This window comes from Elephantulus edwardii, unplaced genomic scaffold, assembly GCF_000299155.1.
Source record: "Elephantulus edwardii isolate Elephantulus edwardi_28Jun2011 unplaced genomic scaffold, EleEdw1.0 scaffold00229, whole genome shotgun sequence".
Taxonomy (NCBI): Eukaryota; Metazoa; Chordata; class Mammalia; order Macroscelidea; family Macroscelididae; genus Elephantulus; species Elephantulus edwardii.
In genome coordinates, this window is record NW_006399979.1 from 1,042,911 (window position 1) to 1,064,700 (window position 21,790).

The 21,790-nt window shown below is 36.3% G+C and overlaps 1 protein-coding gene and 1 pseudogene across 1 annotated transcript in view; one reads left to right on the forward strand and one right to left on the reverse strand.

Annotated features, from left to right (window-relative positions):
• BCKDHB (branched chain keto acid dehydrogenase E1, beta polypeptide) overlaps positions 1–21,790 on the reverse strand; it is a 454,972-nt gene that overhangs the window by 107,644 nt on the left and 325,538 nt on the right. The gene's annotated exons all lie outside the window — the stretch shown is intronic.
• Positions 12,437–13,386, forward strand: LOC102862371 (annotated as a pseudogene).

A 21,790-nucleotide genomic window follows, 5' to 3' on the forward strand; every position in this document is an offset into this window, starting at 1 on the left:
AGAGAATAGTTTAAAATTAATATATTTTAGGGCATTATGATTATCATAAGAGTCCGGAATGAGGGTTGCAGAGTGGAGTATACTTGGGGTGGGAGTAGGGATGTTCGGGGGTGGGGGGATTGTGTACCAATGAAGGAGTTTTTGTTTTGCTTTGCAAGGAGAGGAGTGAACTGGGGGGTGGGGGTGGGGGTGAGTGGGTGGAGAGAAAAGTGCAACAATGAATGAATTCCAAAATCTCTGTAGATGTTCATTGAAATGAAAAATAAATAGTTTTTTTAAAAAAACCCAAAAAAAACAAAACAGAAGAAGGAACATTGCCCGAGTCAGTCTTTAAGCAAGCATAACCTACCACCTAAACCAAGCAAAAACCATTACCAATAAGAAAAAATACAGAACAATATCTCTCAAGAATACAGACACAAAAATTCTAAATAAAATCCTGCCCAAAAGAATTCAACATCACATTTAAAGAAAATCATCATGACTAAGCGGGATTCACAGATGGTTAAACAACCAACACAATTTACCATATTAAAGAAGTGAAGAACAAGGAACACATGATCCTATCAACTGATGCAGAAAAGGCCTTTAATAGAAATTCAACATTTCTTCCCAATTAAAATAATCACAGAATAGGAAAAGAAAGGAATTTCTTCAACAGAGTAAAAAATACACATGTGAACAAAAGGGCCAACATAATTCTCAATGGAGAAAGAATAAAAGCATTCCGCTGCAAACGGGGATCAAACAAGGCTGTTTATATAACCCTATCTTATACTATAATCTCTACTATTTAATATTGTATTAGAAGTACTGACTAGGAAAATAAGACAAGAGAAGAAAATAAGAGGCTTATAAATTGCCAAACAGCTGATGAAAGTGTCACAATTTGCAAACACTATGTTATTATTATATGAAGAACCACATGGATTCAGCAAAAAAATATTGGAATTAGTAGACCAATTGAGTAGAGTGGCAGCATACAAGATCAAGATACAAAAGTCAGTTGGCAGAAGATTAACATAAAAAAATCAATTCGATTTCTCTACCGTGACAAGAATATAGAACTGGAGCTAAGTAAAACAATGCCCATGACAACAGCTAATCACAAGATTAAATACTTGTGAGTCAATCTAACTAGAAATACAAAGGATGTATTCAAAGAAAATTACAAAACATTACTACAGGAAACTAAAAGAGACCTGGAGAAGTGGAAGAATATCCGTGTTCATGGATAGGAAGACTCAATATTGTGAAAAGGGCAATAATACCAAAGGCAATCTACACGTTCAATGCAATCCCAATACAAATACTAATTTCATTCTTCAACAAGATGAAGAAAGCAATATCCAATTTCATTTGGAATGGATAGAGACCCATAATAAGCAAAGCACTCCTTAAGAAGAGAAACAAGGTTGGAGGCATCTCACTTCCTGATTTCAAATCCTACTAGACTGCCATAATTGTCAAGACAATGGTCTAATGACAGACACATAGATCAATGGAATAAAACTGAGAACCCAGAAATCAGCCCATCTACCTATGGTCAACTAATTTTTGACAAGGAGATGAAATCAGTTAAGTGGGGAAATGACAACCTTTTTAATAAATCATACTGGCAAAATTAGAAAACAATCTGCAAAAAAATAAAATCCACACTTCATATCATCCACAAAAACCACCTCTGGGTGGATCAAGGATCTAGGATTAAAACCAAGGAATATAAATACCATTAAAGAAAAGCATGGAAGAACTCTAGAAGTCCTAACCCACAATATAAACAGTCTTGCAAGCATCCTGAAAAACCTATAATCAGGAGAGGATAAAAATAGATGAATAGGACCTTCAAAGAATCAAATCCTTATCATCCAAAAACTTCTCCAACAAGGTAAAAAGGGAAGCCACAGATTGGGAAAAAATATTTAGTAATGACATGTCTGATAATAGACTTATATCTAAAATTTATAGAATACTTAAGCGCCACAACAAAATAAAGGTAAACAATCCAATTGCAAATGGGCATAGGATATGAACAGACACTTCACAAAAGAAGACATTCAGATGGCCAACAAACACATGAAGAAATGTTCAAAATCCCTAGCTCTAAGAGAGATGAAAATAAAAAGAACTATGAGATGTCATCTCACCACATAAGAATAGCAAAATTCAATAGAGCAGCAAACAACAAATGCTGGCAAGGCTGTGGAGAAACTGGAATTCACTGTTGGTGGGAGTGTAAAATGGTGCAACCAATAAAGGAGGCAGTGTGGTGCTTTCTCAAAAAGTCAGAAATACAAATACCATTTGACCCAGCAATTGCACTAGTGGGAATACATTCTAAGAAAAGCAGAACTGCCACCAATACAGATATATGCACACCAATGTTTACTGCAGCTTTGTTCACAATAGCAAAGACCTGGAAAAAACCCAAGTGCCCTTCAACAAGTGAATGGATAGAGAAGCTGTGGTATATTCACACAATAGAACATCATACAGTACTGAAAAACGTTATTTTGTTGTTAAGTGCCTTCAGGTCGTGGAAGCCTCATAGTGACCCCATGAATGAAAGACATGAACACTTCTATAACTTTCACCATTTCTCCAAGTTCACAGAGTTTCTGGAGTCAATCTATTTCAGAAGTGGATGCTACTCCTGCTTCCAAGCAAAGAACTCATGAAACATTATTCAAAATAGGCAACCCTAGAGGACATTAAACTGAGTGAAACATCTCAGTCACAAAAAAGAGAAATACTGTATAATGCTTCTATTATAAAACAGGACTGATATGGGGCTTGGGAAAAACTAAGAGGGGATGAATGAAAGACATGAACACTTCTATAACTTTCACCATTTCTCCAAGTTCACAGAGTTTCTGGAGTCAATCTATTTCAGAAGTGGATGCTACTCCTGCTTCCAAGCAAAGAACTCATGAAACATTATTCAAAATAGGTAACCCTAGAGGACATTAAACTGAGTGAAACATCTCAGTCACAAAAAAAGAGAAATACTGTATAATGCTTCTATTATAAAACAGGACTAATATGGGGCTTGGGAAAAACTAAGAGGGGATAAATAACATAAATGACACTGAAATAGACGAGGGAGAAAACTGTATAAAAGGAATATATAATTAGGTATTTTTGACATGACAAGAGTCCAGAATAAGAGCTGCATAGTAAAGTGGACTGAGGGGGGGTGGCTGTATAACAATGAAAGATTTTTTTTCAAAGAAAAATGTAAATGGGGTATGGGGCAGGGAGGAAAATGAGCAACAATGAATGGATGGAACTCTATAAACTTTCATTAAAATTTCAATTAAAAAGAAAAGTTAGCTTTCTCTGCAGCAACAACAACAAACAACAACATAACACCAAACAAACAAAATATGGAAAAGAGACTAAGAAAGTAATACCACTTGAAACAGCCAACCACAAATTTAGATACTCGGGAAAAAAATCTAACTAGAGACACTGAAGACCTTTATAAGAAAAACTACAAAATGCTACAGGAAGCAGTAAGAGACCTAAGTAAAAGGGAAAATATTACCTACTGAACACTATAAAAATTATAATCATACAATTTATATGTTCAACATAATCTCAATACTGATACCAAACTCATTTTTCAAACAAATAGAAATGACAATTAGCAAGTTTATTTGTAAAAGAAAGAGATCCAAATAAATAAAGCACTTTTGAAAAATAAAAATGCATCAGAGACATAAACTCCCTGATCTCAAAACTTACTATACAGCCATGGTAACTGAAAGGGCATGGTACTGGTACAGTGACAGACACAAAGATCAATGGAATAGAATCAAGAATACAGAAATTAACCTGTCTATGGTTAATTGATATTCAATAAGGAATCAAAACCTCTTAAATGGGAAACCACATTTTTTCAATAAATTCAATAAACCTTCTAAAAACTGAAACAGAATGTACATCTCACACTATACACAAGTCAGCTCAAGAAGGATCACAGACCTAAAAGTAAGCACCAAACCGTAAGGATCAAAAGAAAAAGACAGAACCAAAGTAGAGGGCCTGGCCTGTGGCATAAATAAGCTTGCAAATATAGCCAAGTCCCTGTGTACATCAAATGGCAGACATGTGAAGAAAAACTCCAAATCACTTGCAATAAGAGAGATGCAAATCAAACCCACAATGAGGTACCATCTCACTCCAGTACCAGAAGAAAAGTTTAAGAGGGCAGCAAGTAATAAATGTTGGAGAGGATGTGGTGAGAAAGGAACTTTAATACAATGTTGGTGGGATGGTAAAATGATATAACCATTCTAGAAGACAGTTTGGTGCTTCCTCAAAAAGCTGAACATAGAAATTCCATATGATCCAGCTATTCTACTTCTTGGAATATACACTGAAAATATGAGAACTGAGGTACAAATGGAGATTTATATATCAATATTCATAGCAGCATTATTCACCATCACAAGAACATGGAAACAGCCAAAATATCCAACCACAAATGAATGGATTGAGAAATTATGGTACATTCACACAATGAAATATTATGCAGCACGCAGGAACAATAATTTTGTAAATTATTACCTAACTTGGGAGGGACTGGAGAGCATTATGCTGAGTGAACGCAGTCCCACAAGGATAAATATTGTATAAAACCACTATTGTAAAATGAGTATGAGGATCCAAGAGGGGTGGGAGAGAAGGAAGCAGAGGAATGAGGATGTGCAGGTGTGGGGAGATTAACCATGGGGTTGTATAATTTGATGGGGGTAGGAGGAGGGAAATTGATTTGTTCTTAAAACAATATATTCCCTGAGAGCATACTGCATAGTGCCACTGTTCTAAAACAGGACTGACACTGGGGTTGGGGAGAGACTGAGAAAGATGGGATAAATTATGTATACTGCATTGAAATAGATAAGGAAGAGAACTGTTTAAAAGGGTTATATGAATAGGTATTATTGTCATGACAGGCCTCCAGAATAAAGGCTGCATAGTGGAGTGGACTTGGGGGGAGGGATTGAATAACAAGGAAATAATTTTTCTTTTACTTTTCAAAGAGAAGACAGACCTGGGGTGGGGGAGGACGGGCCAGGAGAAAGGTGCAACAATGAATGAATGGAAATCGAAAGTCTCCGTATATTTTCATTAAAATTAATAATAAAAAAACAGAAAAAATATTCAAGTTATGTAAATAAACTAGCAGAATTTTTTTTAAAAAAACACAACTTTTTTTTTCAATAGGGTGAAAAGAAAAAACATTTGGCAATGACAGATCAAAAAGGGATCCCATATAGTTTATAGATAACTACAGGTTGTCCACAAGAAAAAAGACTGATAACCCAATAACGAAATGGGCTAAAGACTTGGAAAGACTTTTCACAGAGGAAAACATTCAGAAAGCGAGTAAGGCATGGAAAAAAAGCTGAAAATCACTGGCAATTAGAGCGATACAAATAAAAAAACCACAATGAGATACCATCTCACCCCACTAGCAGTAGGAAAGTTTAAAAGGATAGCAAGAAAGCAGTAAATGTTGGAGGGGATGGGGAAATTGGATCTCTCAAGCACTACTGGTAAGATTGTAAAATAGCACAAGTATTCTGGAAGGCAGTTTGGCATATCTTCAAAAAGCTGAATATAAAGGGAGCTCTGGTGGCCTTGTGGCAAGAACCCTGCACTAAAGTCCTAGAGGTCCTGTACCAGGCCGATCTGATTTGACGGTACATGCACAAAAAATAATAAAAATTTTTTTTTTTAAAAAAAGCTGAATATAGATATCCCATATGACCCAGCTATTGCACTCTTAAGAATATATCCAGGGATATATTCACACAATGGAATACTATGTTGCACTGAAAAACAAGGAACCCATGCAATATTATTCAAAATGGGTGACACTGGAAGACATCATGCTGAGTAAAATATCTCAGTCACAAACGGATAAATACTGCATGGTGCCACTGTTGTAGAATGGGAATGACATCCGGGTTGGGGTAAGACTGAGAAAAACTGGATAAATTATGTATACTGCATTGAAATAGATGAGGGAGAGAACAATTTTAAAGCGATATATGATAGGGTGTTATGGTTAACACAAGAGTCCAGAATTAAGGTTGCATAGTGGAGTGTACGTGGTGTGGTGGGAGGAGTACGAGGAGATTGTATACCAATGAAGGAATTTTTCTTTTACTTTTCAAAGAGAGGAGTGGACTGGGGGTGGGGGGGGGCTGAAGGCTGGGCAGGGAGAAAAATGCAACAATGAATGAATGGAAATCCAATATCTCTGTAAATGTTCATTAAAATTAATTTTTTTTAAAAAAGGAAAAAAAAGAATATACCTAGGGACTCGAGAATTAATACATGAACAGAGATATGCACACCAAAGTCTATAACAGCATTATTCAAACTGCAAGAAAATGGAAACAGCTCAAATTCCCATCAATATATGAATGGATTGAAAAAATTAGGTACATCCACATAATAGAATACAATGTAGCACTAAAGAGTAACAATTTTATAAAATATCATATAAAATAGGAGATCCTAGAAAGCATATGTTGAGTGAACTAATTCTGTTTCATATGGTCAAATACTGCCTAGGACCACTGTTGTAGAATTAATTAAGAGTATGACTGACAGGATGTGTATGGATGCAGCAGGAAAGGAAAAAGGGGATGGAAAAAAAGAAAAACATGAAAGTCATTGGGAAAGCAGAGTTTGATAGGAAGATTTGGGGGAAGGAGGTGACGGAATGGGAGGAATTTAATAGGGACTTTAAGAGATGGTGTGCTGGTGTACACAGGTGACTGATTGTGTAAAATACAGCATGTGGCAATGATTCTATGAAGCATAGTGCAAATGGAGGATTGTGTGAAACACAGTGTACATGAATGAAATACAAGGTAATGACACTATTGCATAAAAACAAAAAATTTTATTATAAAATTTTATTCCAAGTGGAATAGAGCATCCTTCAGCAAAAGGAACATGCTTGTTTCCTCTGGGTACTGATAACAATTGGCTATCTAAAAGGGGAATGTTATGGCATGTGGCATGAAGTAGCTGGCTTTTACATTTCCATGAAAGTACTTGTTGGTGGGATAACTTTAAGGGAGGAAAAAAAACCCCAACTCATAATATAAATGAACAAACTAGAATGTAAATGAAGGATTGTATGGAACACTGGAATATGCATGAAACAATGTATATTAACTGAGAATAAAGTCCAAAACCATAAAGTTCGTAAGAGAAAAAATGGGACCAAGTTAAAATGCCTAGTCTATAGTATAAAGGGACTGCCAAATACCGCCCAAAATTCACAATCTGAAGAGGATAAAATTAATGAACGGCACCTTCTAAAGATTAAATCTGTGTTCATCAAAAACTTTTTCCAACAGAGTGAAAAGTAACCTACTGACTGGGAACAAACACTTGGCAATACCCTCTCAGACAAGGGTTTTATAATGAATTGATAATCTAATTATAAAATGGGCAAATGACATGGAAAGACTTTTCAGAGAGGACATTTGGATTGCCAACAGAGAGATGAAGAAATGTTTTAAACCATTAGCAAAAAGAGATGCAAATCAAACCACAATGAGATATCATTTTACCCCCGTAGCAGTGGCAAAGTTTAGCAAGGCAGCAAGTAAAAGATGTTGGAGACGATATGCCAAGATAGGAACTCTTATAACATTGTTGGTGGGATTTTAAAATGGTACAACCATTCTGAAAGGCAGTTCAGGGTTTCCTCAAAAGGCTGAACATGGAAATTCCATATGACCCAGCTATTTCACTGCTTGGAATATACTATGAGAAAATGAGAACTGAGGCACAGAGACTTGTACACCAACATTCACAGCAGCATTATTCACCACAGCAAGAACATGGAAGCAGTCCAAATGCCCAACCACAATGGAATGGATTGAGAAAATTATGGTATATTCACACAAGGGAATACTACGCAGCAAGTAGGAACAATGATTTTGTAAATTACTACCTAACATGAGAGGGACTAGGGAACATAATGCTTAGTGAACTTAGTCTCATAAAGATAAATACTGTATAAAACCATTATTGTAGAACAAATAAGAGGATCCAAGGGGGGGAGCACTTAATCATAGGGTCACACAATTTGATGGGTGGATGGAGGGGTAGGTAAAGGAAAGGGGAAAAGATACATTGAAAAACAATGTATATGAACTTTATCAACTTTGTAAGTAAACCAGTATAAAATTAAAAAAAAAAACTAAGTGTAATGAAAAATAAATAAATGGACATTATTTTCATCAGGAGGAAGTTTCTATAATTTAGTGGTCTAGTGATAAGAAATGGTGCTGAAAAACGAAAGTCACATTGTTATAATCCACCAGTTGCTCTGTAGGTGAAAGATGGGCAATCTCCTCCAATGCAATTTACTGACTCTGAAACCCAGTGGGAGAATCAACTCCGATGGTCTAATCTACTGAAAATCATTTAGGAAAAAAAAAAAACCCAAACAACCCATAACTTCTCAAGCTTATGTTCCAAATTTCAACAGTAAACAATATTATATTCAAGTACAAAATACAAGGAGCCAATTCTCCATTCCATTCTCTGTCCCATTTTTATCATTTGAATGTTAATTCACCAAACTTCAACACTGTTACAATCTACAACTGTTTGGGAAATTGTCAACACTTTTGAAACAGGTGTTCGGCTTTACATCAGTTCAAAACTTGATTCTCAGATGACTAACTGGGAGTAAGAAAAAACAAAAGCCTAGCCATGTCAGAGACAGTTAAGTTATTCAACAGTTCATAGGCTGAAAATGTACTATATAAACATATAGATGAAGAATTATACTGATAAACATGGAAGTAATACCAGAAATTTCTACATTAACAAGATTTGGAGAGTACTTGAATTTTGTGAAAACTGCCAGAGTACACATGCCAGAGAAAGAAATCTCAGAAAAAGAGATAAAAATCATCAACAATAACTGTCACAAGGATTATTGTATGCTAAGTAAGCACTAAGGTGAATATTTCCCATTCATCATCATCTTAATTTACAAAGCACTTAAATGTATTTCTTCTTTTTGAAATCATCTCTACCACTAAAATATATTAAACTGTATTAGTTATGGTAAAATTCTGAAAATTATAAAATTTAAACAGAATTTTTTCAAAGTTACATCCTTTAAGAATTAGTATGTATTACATTAAAGGTTGTTCTGAATAAAATTCAGCCATTTCACCTGGCATAATATATATAAATTTAATTTAGTATGCTTTTCTATAATTTATAATTTCAATTCACTAAACCATGTCTTTTTTTTCTATAGCATTTATGGCAATTACTAACAATTTAATATTATGGTAATTTATAAATTCTACAAAATTATATTTTAAATATTCACATTTTCTTCATACATTCAAGCAAAGTGGCATGCAATTATAGGAACTGATGAACCCAAATTTAGCATATTAGTGTATTTAGTAAAAATTAACATAGTGCTTTTTAAAAAGATATCTCTATGAATCTATTATAAATATATATAAATTTTAATAATACTTTTACATTTATTTTCCTTAAGAAAAAAATAACAATTTTTCCTTAGGTAAATCTATTTTTCCATTTAAGAAAAAATTCTTTTAAGAGTTTAAATGGTGTTTATTCTAAAAACTGTGCCTTGTAATGCCAGGAAAGACTACGTAAGGTTGGATTTTTCCAGTATCTGCCTCTTGACCTATATACTTCTAAGAATGACTTCTATATTCTGGAGGAAAGCTGAGGGAGTACTACTGTGTTACAAATGACAAATCGTACAAAGCAAAAGGGTCAGTTAAGGATTAAGACAGCAAATAACTGTGTTCTGCATCTTTACAACAAAAGGACTCCGTCCTTCACAAGAATTCTGCCCCTAGAAAAATGAAAAACTGTCCTGAAATGCAAAAATTTGTCAGAGATTGTTAAGTCAGTAAGTCCTACTCTCTTCTGATTTTTCACATGTATTCTGACCATTCAGTTTTGCATCCTACCTCCCAGCATAGAAGAGCAATCAAAATGCAAATACTGAACACAAGAGACTGTCAACACCAGAAAGATCACAGCACCAGGGTTCTGATGGAGCCTTTGAGGATAACCAGGCCACTTCCTGATTGTTCCCCTCTGTCTCTTTTTTAATAAGATATTTTTATTAATAGCCACAAATTACCTACGAGGATAAACAGTATAATGTCAAACAAGGTGGCTACACAAGAAGGGTTAACTAGTTGGAAAAAAATCCATTAGAATAATTTGCTGAATGAACTATACTAAGCATGTCCCCTCTTTTATGTCAGTTAATGTTTTCTTAACAAAATCCAACTGTGTGATAACAGCAAAAGCATGTTTCAGCACATTCCAAAAAAAATAAAATTTAAATTAATAGCCTTCAAAATGATGATATTTTAATGCAGTTATAGCAACAGTTTATCATGATAACACAGAGCGCTGCTAAGTTAAATCACCTTAGAATGACTGCATAGACTTTGGCTGCAGAAACACTGGACATATGTTTTAGTGAATGTAGCCTTTAAAGATGTTAACACAATCCAACCAGGAAAACTGTTATGTATGAACCTGGAGAGAGAATGAGAGACAGCCAAGCGTTGAGGACTCTCCTTCATAGGGTCGCTATGAGTCGCCTGCGACTCGACGGCACTTAACAACAACAACATACCTCAAAGTGCCACAAAGACATTCAAAAGAAAAGGGGGAAAACCCAATGTATTTCCTACTTCTTACTCAACTATAGCAGATTTCTGTTCTCTACAAAGTAATTCAACCTTAGCAACTCTGAATTTAACCGTCAATTCAGTCAGAAAGCAACACTTCAAATAGGCAATTTATAGTCCTTTTATATTTTCTCTCTGACTATAAAGCTAACAAAAAGCAAAAGGAACACCAAAGCTGCACTTTTTGAAATCAAAAGACCCTCAAACACATATACATACACATAAACATATACTTACATTTATATTTGTTCTTGTCATTATGTGCCATCAAGTCACCTGTGACTAATAGAGATTTTATGCACAAAAGCACTAAACCTTGCTTTATCCTGTGCCAATTTTATTGTCTCCAACACACCTATCCTTATTACTCCAGTCATTGAATCAATCCACCTCTTCGAGGTGACTGCTGCAATGGGCTCTCTTGTTTGTCAGGAAGTATGAGAATGGCATAGAATAGAACACAGTTCAGATCTTTTATTCATAGTGTCATTATGAGTAGTACTAGACTCAACGGCACCTAACATCATTAACAACTGGGCCTCCTGAAGAAAAAGACTGATAACACAATTACAAAATGGACAAAAGACATAGAAAGACTTTTCATAGAGGAAGATATTCACATGTCCAACAGACAAATGAAGAAATAGTCAAAATCACTTGCAATAGAGAGATACAAATCAAAACCATCATGAGATACCATTTCACCCCAGTGATAGTGGCAAAGTTTAGCAAGGCATGAGCAGTAAATATTAGAGAGGATGCTGAGAGGTGGGAACTCCCATACACTTTTGGTGGGATTGTAAAATAGTACAACCACTCTGGAAGGCAGTCTGGCATTTCCTAGAAAAGTTGAACATAAAAACTCCTTATGACCCAGCTATCTGACTACTAGTAACATACCCCCAAGAACTTGAACTGATACACAAATGGAGAGTTGAACACAAGTACTCATAGGAGCATTATTCACCTCTGCAAGAACATGGAAACAGCTCAAATGTCTCACCATTACTGAATGGATTGAGAAACTGTGGTACATTCACACAATGAAATACTATGCAGCACTTAGGAGCAATGATTTAAAAAAATACTACATAACTTGAGAGAGACTGGAAGCATTATTCTGAGTGAAATAATTCAGTCTCATAAGGACAAATACTGCATACAACCATTATAGTAAATCTAGAATCCAAGGGAGGAGAAGGGTGGGATTAGAAGGGTGAAGATAAGTAGGGGTAAAATCAGAGTTGCATAATTTGTGGGTTGGAAAAAGGAGTAAAGTAAAGGAAATGAGAAAGATTTGGTGGGAACCTGAAAAGACAGGTTAATAGTAGGTACAGTCCAACAGTGATTAATTTTATAAAACATAATGAATAGGAATGATTGCATATAATATAATGTGAATGAATAAGAGTGTGAAACACAAAGTATACAAACTTTGTAAACAAACCATTATAAAAAGTGCTTTAAAACACACACACACACACACACACACACACACACACACACACAACAGGAGGCGGCGGAACTGCGCTGTCCGACCCTGGGTTGTGAGTTGGTGGTTCTGTGTGGGGGCGGCCCGGGCGACGGGGTCTAGAGCGGCTCTGGCAACAAGAGAGTGATCGCGGCCCAGCCCCGCGGCGCTCTCCTAGGCAAATGGGAACAAGCCAACGCACTTCGTCCTAGGTATGTCAGAAGCGGGCTAGGAGCAACCCATGGACAGGAGAACGGGCACGAGGCCGCCCCCGAAGGCGAGTCCCCAGCCGGGGCTGGCACAGGGGCCGCTACTGGGACTGGAACCGGGACCGCAGCGCCCCCGGCAGGGCGACCAGATCAACGCCAGCAAGAACGAGGAGGACGCAGGAAAAATGTTTATTGGTGGCCTGAGCTGGGATACCAGCAAAAAGTACCTAAAAGACTATTTTACTAAGTTTGGAGAAGTCGTTGACTGTACAATAAAAATGGATCCCAACACTGGAAGGTCAAGAGGGTTTGGGTTTATCCTCTTCAAGGATTCAACCAGTGTGGAAAAGGTGCTAGATCAGAAAGAACACAGGCTGGATGGCCGTGTTATTGATCCAAAAAAGGCAATGGCAATGAAGAAAGACCCAGTGAAGAAAATCTTTGTTGGAGGTCTGAATCCTGAAGCTACTGAGAAGATCAGGGAGTACTTTGGAGAATCTGGGGAGATTGAGGCCATTGAGCTTCCCATGGATCCAAAGTCGAACAAAAGACGTGGCTTTGTTTTCATCACCTATAAAGAAGAAGAACCTGTGAAAAAGGTTTTGGAGAAAAAGTTTCACACTGTCAGTGGAAGCAAGTGTGAAATCAAGGTGGTCCAGCCCAAAGAGGTCTACCAGCGGCAGCAGTATGGTTCCGGGGGCCTTGGAAATCGCAATCGAGGAAACCGAGGCAGTGACGGTGATGGTGAAGTGGAAGTCAGAGTCAGAATTGGAATCAGGGCTACGGCTACCAGCAGGGCTACGGGCCCAGCTACGGGCCCGGCTACGGCGGATACGACTACTTGCCCTATGGCTATTACAGCTACGGCCCCGGCTACGACTACAGTCAGGGTAGTACAAATTACGGGAAGAGTCAGAGACGCGGTGGCCACCAGAATAACTACGAGCCATACTGAGGCTGCAGCAGGCGAGACCGGCTGACCGCACCGCTCGTTTGGATATCAGTGAACACAATTATGTACCAAATTTAACTTGGCAAACTTTCTATGGCCTGTCCCATGTGCATCTTATTTAAAATTTTCCCCCTGGAAATCACTTCCCCGTTTACTATTTCCAGAGCTCTAGTGTTAGGCAGCGTGTGGTATATCAAAGGCCTTGAGCAGCATCATGGGCCAATTTTATTATGAGCTTCCCCAGAACCAGATTGGAGGGTCTGCACCCAGCTGCTGCTCTGCAGCCTAGGCCTGTGGACCCTGGTGGTAAAGAGTAAACTGTATCTTAGAAACCAGTGTTACCTTTTTTCACCTTTTAATTTTATATTATTTGTGTCATACATTTCCTGTAACGGAAGTGTTAATTTTACTGTACTTTTTGGTACCTTTTGGGAATCTAATGTAAGATATTTTACACGTGTCCTGATTTTGCCACGACCTGGATATTGAAGTTATCCAAGCTTTTAAAATAAAAATTTAAAAACCCGCAATTGTTGGTGAAAAAAAAAAACAAAACAAAAAACCAAACCACAACAGAATTGTAGTATAAGGAAATAATACTGACAAGGAAATTAAATACTTGGAACATTTTCAGAGAACTTCATTGACTAATCTGTGTTGCTAGACAAAGATGGCACCTTCTTGGTAGCTTGAACCCACCATCAGCTTCTCAGGAAAAAGATAGACACTTTGCTCCCATGTGATGTATAACCTCCAAAAGTCAATAGAGGGTCAACAATGAGTCAATTTTGATCCAACCACTATGATAGAGAGAAAATCAAATCAGAATACCAAAGAGCCTACCAAACTGCTTTTATAAAAATTAAAAGTAGACATTGGTGAGAAAGCTACTTCAAAATATTTTTTAAAAATTATCAAATTAATCTTAATTTTTCAGTTTATACATCCATAGTGTTAGGCCACTACTCTGTGAATAATCCTGTCTTCCCATCCCTGACTACCTTCCTTAAATTAGTAGTTGTTGTAGTTGTTGTTAGGGGCTGTGGAGTCAACCCAAAGTCACTGTCACTCCACCTATAGCAGAATGAAACACAGTGCAATCCTGTACCATCCTCATAATCTCGGCTATGCTTAAACATACTGTGACCATCACTGTGTCAATTATCTCAATGACAACCTTTTTTCTTTAACTTACCTACCTTCTACTTTCTAAGCAGGCTGTCCCTTTTGAGGAACTGGTCCCTTCTGATAATATTTTCAAAGTGAGATTAAGTCTTATGATCCTCGCTTCTAAGGAGCATTCTGGCTGCCCCTCTTCCAAGACAGACCTGCTTGATCTTCTGGCACTCTACTGTATATTCAATATTCTTTACCAACACAATCCAAAGACATCAATAGGTAAAGGCATTCTTTTTTCCCCTCAACACTCATATCATGTAAATTCTTCTGCCTAGAGCCCCTAGTTGAGCCTTGTCCAAATCATAAATTCCATAGTACCTTTCCCCCTATGTTATATATCAGATTATCTACACAATAGTGACCACTGCTGTTGTTCTTACGTGCCATCAAGTCGAGAACAACTTATAGCAACCTTATGAACAAAAGATCTGAAATTAGTCCTGTCCTGCGCCATCCTCACACTTCCTGACACACAAAAGCCCATAGTAGCAGTCAACATGTCAATCCACCTGGTTGAGGGTCTTCCCCTCTTTCACTGACCCTCCACCTTTCCCAACATTATGTCCTTCTCCAAAGAATAGCCTATTCTAACAACATGTCCAAAGTATGTGAGATGAAGCCTCAATCTTGGTGTACAAGGAGCACTCCAGTTGCATCATATCCAAAACATATCTGTTTGTTCTCTTGGCAGTCTATAGGATGTTTAGTGTTCTTCTCCAAACCCACAGCTCAAATGCATCAATTCTTTTTCTGTCATCCTTATTCATTGTTCAGGTCTTGGATGCATAGCTATTAACTGGAAAGACTATGGCCTGAATCAGATGCACCTTTATCCTCATCACACTGACATCACGACTTCTCAATAATTTGGAAAAGTCCCTAACTGCAGATTTTCCCAGTGTAAAGTGTCTCCTTACTTTCTGACTGGTTGTACTAAGGGTGTTAACTGTGGATCCAAGTAAGATGAAGCCGTTGACAATTTCAATCTTTTCTCCATCCATCATGACACTGACTATTGGTCCAGTGGTAAGAATTGTTGTTTTCTTGACATCTAGATGCAATCCATACTGCAGCCTGCATTCCTTGATCTTTGGCAACAAGTGCTTAAAGTCTTCCTCACTTTCAGCAAGTAAGGTTGTATCATCTGCATAATGCAGGTTATTTATGAGTTTCCCTTCAATCCTGCTGCCAAATTCCTCTTCATAGAGCTCAGCATATAGAGTGAACAGGTATGGAGATAGAATACAAACCTGATGCATCCCTTCCCAATTCCAAACCATGCAGTGCTCCCCTGCTCCGTTCACATAACAGCCTTCTGATCCAGGTATAGGTTCCGTATGAGTACAATCAAGTGCTCTGAGACTCCCATTCTTCTCAATGTCAGCCAAAACTTGTCATGACACACATAGTCAACTGCCTTTGCATAGTCAATAAAGCACAAATAGACATTCTTCTGGTATTCCTTATTTCAGCCAAAATCCATCTGACATCAGTAATGATATCTCTGATACCATGGCCTCTTCTAAATCCCACTTGAACTTCTGGCAATTCCCTATCTATGTGCCATTCCAGCCATTTGTTAATGATCTTCAGCAGTATTTTGCTTCCAAGTGATATCAATGATATTGTTTAATAATTTTAATATTCAGCTGGATTACCTTTTTTGGGAACAGGAACAAATATGGACCTCTTCCAATCCATTGGCCTTCAAATTTCTAGGCACAGATTCTTGAGTGCATCCAAAGCTGCAATTGTTAACTGAAACAAGTCAATTGGTATCTCATTGATTTCCTGAGGCCTTATTTTTTGTCAATGCCTTCAATGAAGCTTCTATTTCCTCCTTCATTACCACTGTCTCTTGTTCAGATGGTACTTCCTGAAATTTTTCAGTGTCAATCAGTTCTTTCTGGTACTGTGACTCTGTATATTCCCTCCTCCTTCTTTTGATGCTTGTTTTTCAGTTCTTTCAGCTTGAGAAATGCAAAGTGAGTTCTTCCCTTTTTATTCTCCAATTCTAGCTCTCTGTACATTGCATTATAATATTTTGCTTTGTTCTCCCAAACTTTGAAATCATCTGTTCAGCTCTTTCACTTTGACATGTTTTCTTTTAGATTTGACTTCTTAATTTTCCAGTATAATCTTTGGAGTCTCTTCTAACATTCATTTCAGTTTTTTTCTTTCTCCTCTGTTTTTGTAATCATCTTTTCCTTTCTTCATGGATGGTATCCTTGATATGATCCCACAACTCACTGGGTCTTCCATCATTGGTGTTCAGTGCCTCAAACCTATTCTTAAGATGATCATAAAATTCTGATTCAAGATCATGTCTTGGTTCCTGTGGACTTATTTTAATTTTCTTCTGCTTCATTATGAACTTGCATATGAGTAACTGATGATCTGACCACTAGTCTGTCACTGGCCTAGTTTTGACTGCTGATATTGATCTTCACAAATTTCTTCCACAAATGCAGTCAATATGATTCCTATGCAGCCCATCGGGTGAAATTCACATGTAAAATCATCTTTTGTGTCTTTTAGGAAAAGTATTGCAATGAATAAATCATTGTAAATGCAAAGTTAAATAAAAATTCAAGTCTTTATCTTTGCTAAGTTGTATGCTGGTGGGTGTTTATGTTTTACTTGAAAGCTGGGTGTAAACTCTTTGGGTGTTTCTAATTGTGTTAGTATTCAAGAGTAGCCTGATTAACTGTATCTGATCTTGTATCTAATCTCCCTTACAATGGGCTTGGGTGGGAAGCCTTTTGTATAGGCAAACAGGATCTGGTGGTTGGGCCTTTGTATTTAAAATTCAGTCTCCTCCTTCCTGTGAGTGTACCTTTAGCTTGGCTAAGTTGGAACCTGGTGGGTGTTTGTGATTTACTTGGAATCTAGGGGTAAAATGTATGGGTGTAGTGACCACCACGAGTAGATTAAGGTAGTTAATAATACAAAAATACTATATAAATCTAAAAACTATGACTAAAAGTAAAAAAAAATAAATAAATAATAGGATTAAGACAATACGCACCATTTAGCTCTCTCTTAGGAATACAGCTATTTATATATACATTTATCATTCCTTCCAACCTCACTCTAAATTACAAATCTGAAAATATGAGTTATGTTTTTATATTTGTATCAGATGCAAAAAAGAGTTTGAGACCAAACAGTATTAAATTGAGCAAAAACTTTTTGCTTTCTTGATATTTGATGACAAACATAAATATTGATAAAACATAAACAGTCTTATCAAGTTCCTACACATCCCTTTTGGGTGTTTGATTTTTTTGAGAGTATCCTTTCTCCCAGATGTGAGTGTGTGTCCATATGTACACATGCAGACACACATCACTACAATCTCCAGCAATCTCCTAATCATTCAAGAGTAGTAAAATCAGAAAGTAAATATTTGGTTTCTATCACAATGTGTAATATATATTGTTATTAGGTGCTAAGAAATCAAGTATGACTCATAGAGACACCAAGAACAACAGACCTGATCCTGTCCTATCTTGTCCCATCCTTGTCATCTCTGATACATTTGAGCCCATTGCTATAGTCATCTTGTCAGTTGATCTCATTGGGGATCTTTTGACCTTTTGCTGACCCTTCACCTTTTCAAACATAATAATAACCCGTTCCAAGGAATGGCCTCTCCTAGCAACGTGCTCAAAAGATGTGAGCCAAAGTCTTTCCATCCCTGTTTATAAAGAATACTCTGGCTGCACTTTTTCCAAGGTATATGTTTATCCTTTTGGTAATCAACAGGATATTCAGTGCTCTTCTCCAACACTACAGTTCAAGTGAATGCATTTTTCTTCTGTTATCCTTATTCACTGTCTAGCTCACCAAAGCATAGTAAGTAATTAAAAAGAGTGACTTTATGAACTTTGTATGTAAACCACTAAAAAATAAAATGTAAAAAAAAATAGAGAGAAAATAGTCTGAATCAGGCAAACTTTAGTCTTTAAACTAGCATCATTGCTCTTCAGTATTTTGCAGAGGTCTCTAACAGCAAAATTGCCCAAAGCAATGTGTACCTTGACTGACAGTAGTATCTTAGCTGATTGCTGAGCCAAGTAAGATGAAATAATTGAGAGTTTGAATCCTTTCTCCATCTGTCATGATGCTGTCTATTGGCTCTGTGGTAAGGATCTTTATTTTCTTCATTTTGAGATGGCATCCATATTGATCTTCTGCAGCAAGCACTTCAAGTCCTTCTCACTTCAGCAAGGAAGGTTGTGTGATCTGCATATTGCAGATGTAGTTGATGAGTCTTCTTCCAATCCTTATGCCCTATTCTTCTTCAAAGAGTCAAGCTTTTAGAATTATTTTCTCAGCATATAGATTGAAGAGGTATGGAAAAAGAATACAACCTGACAAACACTCTTCCTGCATTTTAAACCATGCAGTGTTCCCTTGTTTCATCTGAACAACCGTTTCTTACTCTAGTTACAAAATTCATGAGTATAGTGGAGTGTACTGGGATTCCCATTTTTCTCAATGTTAGCCATAATTTGTTGCAATCCACATAGTTAAATGCCTTTTGTAGTCAATAAAGCACCGATACACATTTTTCTGGTATTCCCGGCTCTCAGCCAGTATCAAATTGACGTCAACAGTGATATTCCTATTGCCCCGGTCTCTTCTAAACTCAGCATGCTCTTCTGGTAGTTTTCTGTCAATGTACTGATCCAGTTGTTTCTGGATGATGGTCAGCAGTATTCAATATCTTAAAATACTTACATCTAGTTTATTATATGATAGTTTAGACATTTTCTCTGCATTGAAGTGTATTATTTACCCAGGTAGTAGTAGTAGTAGTGGTAGTAGTGTGTGTGTGTGTGTGTGTGTGTGTGTGTGTGTGTGTGTAGGGTGATGATTCACTGGAACTGATGATTCACGGTTAACTTATGATCTTAGTTTAATGTCCAGGCTTTAATGAGTGTGGGCAGACAGAAAATTCTATAGAGATATTGTTTTTAAAGATGCAATTATATCTAATTCCTTAAATCTTACAATCAAGTCCTTTTCCCCTTAAAGAATACTACATTCCAATTTCCATACAGTCCTCCATTCTGAAGCAGACACAATGAAATTTTATCCTAAGTCTCAAATACCAGATATCCTTTGCCAAAATTATTATTCCAGATACCACTTTTCCCTTCAGGAATTGATTGTGGTAACTGGCTGAAGAGCATCTTAAAGAAGCCTTGTAATGTCAACTGAGTCCCCTGTCCTTAGAAACAATAACAGTGGAGTCTAGTTACACACTGGAAAGAGCCCCTTGTCTTTGCTCTATATTATGCTGTTAACTGAGAAAAACACTACCTAAGACTGGATACTAGTAAAAACCAGAAAATTACTTAAAATATCTATTTGAATATTATATAGAATCTAAACAGATTTTTAACATTTAAATTCTAAAAGGTTATCAGTTCAGAAACCCCTTTTTTTATTATTCACATGTGCCAACAGTGCAGAATTAATGCAGACCCCTATGTGTTGCAATGTAGTTTGTCACAAAGTATCAGGGTGAAGCATATCCAGAAAAGAAAGGAATTATTTTAAAGATTGCTTTATGTTATAATAAATACCAAGGTAAGACAGAATACTGGAACAAGAAAATCAAGTAACATCTGTGTTTTTAAAATAAAACTTTTTTCAGAATTCTTGGTATGTAATCCTTTGGTCCTTTCTAAAATAAAAGTGAAAAAAGCCCCAAAATTTACTCTTCTTAAAGCAAACTAAATTTACTAAGATCATCTGCTTACTCAATTCATAAATCTCCATTTGGCAAATTTTCATCCAATGTTGACAAAGAGGGAAATACTATGTCTGGCCATCAGAAGAGTTCTAAAGGGTAGAAACTGACATCATCCCTTAAAGTCCCAGCACATTGTGAATAATAAGAGTAACCCTAACCAAAGCCATGGCTGTCACCCAGGTACATTTGACACTGTTGTTTTAAGCATGTATCAAGGGTACTATTTTCCCTAAAGCCATCTGGTTGTCTACCAAGGCAATACTTCTAAGAAAAGATCAAAAGTATAAAACACTGCTACATTTCTGCATCACCATGGATAGATGCTTTAATTTTCTAAAATCCAGTCCAAGTATGTTGGAGCAAATGAATTTTTATTCCATTACAAAACACAAATAATATGCAGCTCATAATACTTGGGCAAGGCTTAAAAATCTTTTGGGTTCTTTTTAGAGATAGCTCAATAAAATGTTATAATAAAATTCAAAGGATATTTCAGCAAAAGTTTTATAGATATACATATATTTATATTTATATTTAAATATATATAAATATGATGTGTGAAGAAATAAAGCATATGTTCCATACTGCAATTATCATCAAGGTAACTTGGGAAAAAATATTTACTTGATAAGACACTTCAGGAAAGAAATTCTATTAGCAAAAATTTTAAAATTTTTCTAGAAAATAATCATTGATTATGTAATAGAGCTGAAGGTTTAAAAATTCAAGGAGAGATAATAAAAAATAATAAATGTAATAATAAGGAATAAGAAAAGACAGACTACGGGAACAAGAAAGTCAAGTGATAGTTGTTTAAAAATTTTTTGTGTGAATTTAAAATTTTATAGATACCTAAAAGATTTTAAATTTTTCTGCAGCTTAGTTTATGAATTGAAGTATCAAAATTCACTGCTATTAGAACAGTAATGAATTAGAATAGTAATGAGAAATAAAGATGTAAATTATTGACAGTTGGCTGAAAATAAGATTTTGAAAATATTTGTAAACTAATTTGTATCTGGATTTAAAGCTTTTTTTCAATACAGAGAAGTGAAAAACTGAAATTTCCTATCCTTGTAAACCACAATATTAACAATCCATGACTTATTTATAATTCTTCATTTTATAAAATTTTATTGACAAAAATTAATATGGTAATTATAAGTATTCTATCACTAAAAAAAGACATGATTTATATATTTAACCAAACTAATGGTATTTTTAGGTCTCTAAGCAGTTGAGGTCTGCTTACAACTGTCCCTCCTCCCTTGTATTTCCATACTTGATAGTTCTACCTAGGTTGCCCTTTCTGTTAATCTGCATGTGTTATGTTGTGCATAGGGTTTTCAAAGGCCTGCTATTTCAGAAGTGGGTGGCCCATCCTTCTTCCTAGTCTGTCTTAATCTGAATGTTCAGATTTAGAGGAGTATCTGACAGACAGCAATTTGTGAAGCAGTGAAA